The sequence below is a fragment of the Orycteropus afer genome, unplaced genomic scaffold, assembly GCF_000298275.1.
Source record: "Orycteropus afer afer isolate SDZICR_OR568_19922 unplaced genomic scaffold, OryAfe1.0 scaffold00465, whole genome shotgun sequence".
Classification (NCBI taxonomy): Eukaryota; Metazoa; Chordata; class Mammalia; order Tubulidentata; family Orycteropodidae; genus Orycteropus; species Orycteropus afer.
The window spans coordinates 2,402,138-2,406,084 of record NW_006922052.1 but is presented as its reverse complement, the minus strand read 5'-3'; the positions used below and the strand labels follow the sequence as shown (position 1 = coordinate 2,406,084).

The 3,947-nt window shown below is 36.2% G+C and overlaps 1 non-coding gene across 1 annotated transcript; it reads right to left on the bottom strand.

Annotated features, from left to right (window-relative positions):
- Positions 1-2,113: 2,113 nt before the first annotated feature.
- On the bottom strand, positions 2,114-2,216 carry LOC122151456. Its single transcript, XR_006164160.1, has one exon. It is a non-coding gene; the product is annotated as a U6 spliceosomal RNA (small nuclear RNA).
- Between the last annotated feature and the right edge of the window lie 1,731 nt (positions 2,217-3,947).

The following is a 3,947-nucleotide window of genomic DNA, read 5'->3' as shown; positions in this document are numbered from 1 at the left end:
AGTCGTAAACAACTCGACGGCACTTAACAACAACAACAACATATGTAAATTGTTGACTCATAGTGATGCTATAGCACAGAGTAGAACTGCCCAATAGGGTTTTCAAGGCTGTACTTGGAAATCTTTATGGAAGCAGACTGCCATATCTCTACATCTTTCTCCCACAGTGACTGTTAAGTTCAAATATGTACTTTTGTGTAATATATTAAAAAGAATTAATATTTATTAATAAATACTTGAATAATTACCTATCAAGGATAGAATTTTGTATTATGTCAGGTGATTATTTTGTTTGCCAAATAAAATACAATGCCTATAGATTTTTTTTTTCTGTTATTGTTCTGCCTTCCAAACACCTAAAAGAATGCCTGACACATGATTATTGTTCAATAAATGTTCATTGCATGGAATGTGTTGTTGTTGTGTGCTGTTGAGTCAATTTCAACTCTTAGCATCCCTATGGGACAAAATAGATATGCCTCATAGGGTTTTCTAGGCCACAATCTTTATGGTAGCAGACCACTGGTAACTTCAAACTACTGACAGTTGGTTAGTATTTGGGCTCTTATTCATGGTTGTAGAAGCAACATGGCTATTTTATATATAATTTTTGGTACAACATTATTTGTACTATCCATCATTTTCATGTTAAATATTCAAGGAATTTAAAGGCATTCAAAGGAGAAAAACAACTAAGAAGAGCATGAACTAAAACAGTAAATTGCAGAAATAGTGAATAATATCTGATGACAAAGCATTTTATTAAGACCCTACACGACCTCATTTATTCTCTTCATGTCAGTTACACATTTACTTAACTATTATCCACCAAGCTGGCAGTATTTCTTAAAAACAGAAATCTGATTATATCACTCCTCTGATTAAAACCCTTTAGTGATAAACACACACACACACTTATATAAATCAAGGTACTTTTCTGAGCAATTCACATCTATTAACTCAAATATTCTCAAACCAACCCTATTAGCATCCCTTTAGGGGCTCTGGTAGCGTAACACCTTAGGCTTTTGACTTCTAAGCAGAAGGCAACAGTTCAAACCCACCAGCCACTCCTTAGAAGGAAGATTGGGCGATCTATTTCCGTAGTGATACCACCTTGGAAACTCAAGGAGGGGTCGCTATGAGTCAAATTCAACTTGATGGCAGTGAGTTTGGTTTGGTTTTGGAGTATCCCCATGTTTATAAGTGAAAAATCTAAAGTGTAAAGAAACAAAATGCAAATGACTTCCATTAAATCATAAAACTACTAAGTACTGGAAGGTGGATTCTACACATCTAGTCTGATTTCAATCTTTGCTCTTCACCACTATCCTGCTCAAAGTGAATCTAACATCTTCATTATGGCATACAGGTCTATTCACAATCTACTCCCTCCCTATGTATCCAATGTCATGTCAATCAACTCTCTTCCATGTCTAATGTCATGGATTGAATGGTATCCCCCTAAAAAATAAATCATAAATCATGTAGTACTAAATCATAAAAACTATATTTGTGGATGCAATCTAATTTTGGAACAGAGTTTCTTTTATGATGTGTATGAGGCCACATCAGGGTAGGGTGTGTGTTAAACCAATAGCTTTTGTAATATAGAAGAGCAGATTAGGCACAGAAGAAAGCAAGCACAGGCAGAAGACCAATATTATTTGAAGAGGACTGGGGAAAACCAGTCTATAAACTCAAGAACTTCAAGGATTGTGGGCTAGACAAGCCTAGACGGGGATTTTCTCCCAGAGCAGACAGAGAGAACCTTCCTCTGGAGCCAGCAACCTGATTATTTTAGCGTTCTAAACTACAGGAAAATAAATTTGTTCTTGAACCTTTTTATGATCATTGGAATATAATTTTGCCCACCAACATTTTCCCACTTTCATGTTTCTTGGGAAGCTGCTTTCCCACTGACAGTACCTGGAGCCTTTAGAGGGAACTTGAATTACAGTTTGAAACCAAAGAAACAGGTGTGTGCTGCAAACTACAGTTTTACAAGGTAATGTATAAGGTGTCTATATTTTTTTCTTTATTTTTTAAAATTTATTTATTGTGATTTGGGTAAAATTTACAGAACAGATTGGTTTTCCACTCAACAATTCATAAACATATGGAACACATCACAAATTTGCATGTCATCATTGTGCAGGGGCCATACTAATATATTCTGAGTCATTCCAATTTTAGTATATGTGCTGCTGAAACAATGATGGTATCTGAATTTTTTGTTGTGAAAGTAGAAATTTTGAAAATTTTTAATTGGGACACATATGTTCCTGTGGACTCTGGGGACAGGATTTGTGGGACAAAGTATGTCCTTTGGGACTGTACAGGTAGGCTAATGGAATGAGGCAAGAAAAAATATCCATATTACCTATGAAAAACTCAGACATACTCAATGGTTCAGCAAGATTTCATTGATAAATACACAGGGAACCAACAAAAAAATTCAAACCAGAAAATAATTGGGTCGTGAAAGAGTTAAATACATACAACTGTGGTATTACTGTTATAGCTGTTGTTGTTGTTATGTGCCATCAAGTTGGATCCAACTCATAACAACCACTCCTTGGGTTTCCGAGGCAGTATCATTATGGAAGTAGATTGCCCAACCTTCCTTCTGAGGAGTGGCTGGTGGGTTTGAACTGCCAGCCTTCTGGTTAGCAGTCAAGTGCCTTAGGCAGTATGCTAAGACTCCTAGTATATTTTAATTACTCCAGATTCCTTAAAGTTTTCAAACACACTAAGCTCTTTTCTGCTTCAGGGTCTTCATTTAACCTATTCCTTCTACTTAGAAGGTTTTACCCTTTTCAACATTATTCTCTCCCCGTACACAGTTTGTGAACCCTTCTTATTCATCACACTTCAGCCTAAAGGTAATTCCCTTTGTCTCCTTATTCAAGTACTTCTCGACCTTCCTTCTTCATCACTGCTGCTCCCTTAGTTTATTAATTGACATCATTTGTTTGAGCACAAATTATAATTACTTACTCGCTTGTTTGTTTATGTGTTTGCTATCAGATTATTTTGTAGACTTCTGGAGCCACAAAAATAGTAAACATGTCTATTTTTAATTCACCAGTGTTTAGCTGGTTCTTAGTTTAGTAGGACTTCAACAAATATTTATTGAATTAACAAATGAACTATAGTAGCTATTCCAAGAAAAAAATTTAAAGCATATCTACATATATATGTAGATGTATAATTACATTAAAATTGCAAATGCATGTAAGCTTTGTCAGCAATTTTAATATTTTGTTTTCTACCAGGCTACAACAGATTCAAGGTAAAGTTGAGGTAGAATCTTGTAATAAATCTTTTCTACTATAGAATAATATCAGCTGGACCTTGTCCAGTTCAAATTCTACCTTCAAATGGATAGGGGTGAGGGAGGGAGGCAAATTCAGAATTGTCCATACCTCCAAAGCCTGTTAGATCCCAGCATGCTTAGGTGGAGTCTAACAACTTCAAATGACCCAAGACTTCCTACCTCTGATGTTGTCACTAGTAGGTACAAGTGCCACACTGCTGCAGACACTACTGCAACCAAGCCGATGTTCCTCTAAGGCGTTGTTTCCAAAAATGCTATTGATTTGCTATTGTCTTTATCAGCACCTTGACTGCTGCCTAGGTGTGCACAGCCACAGGCCCAATTTATCTGCTGCAATCACATTCCAAGTCCTTCTTCCACAGGGAAACAAGAACTGCTTTTGCTCCTTATACACTCTGGACCCTACAGAAAATCTTTGTAACTGATTAAGTAATTCAAGTCAGACAAAATCTCAATGAAGCCTATAGTTTAGTTTTGGAGATCTTTTTGTTTTTCTTCTTTTTCTTTTAGTCCTGCAAGATTGATAAGAAGCAAATTAAATTCATCCTCTGGTGGCGTAATGCCTAAGGCATTTGACTACTAACCAGAAGGCTGGCTGTTCAAACCC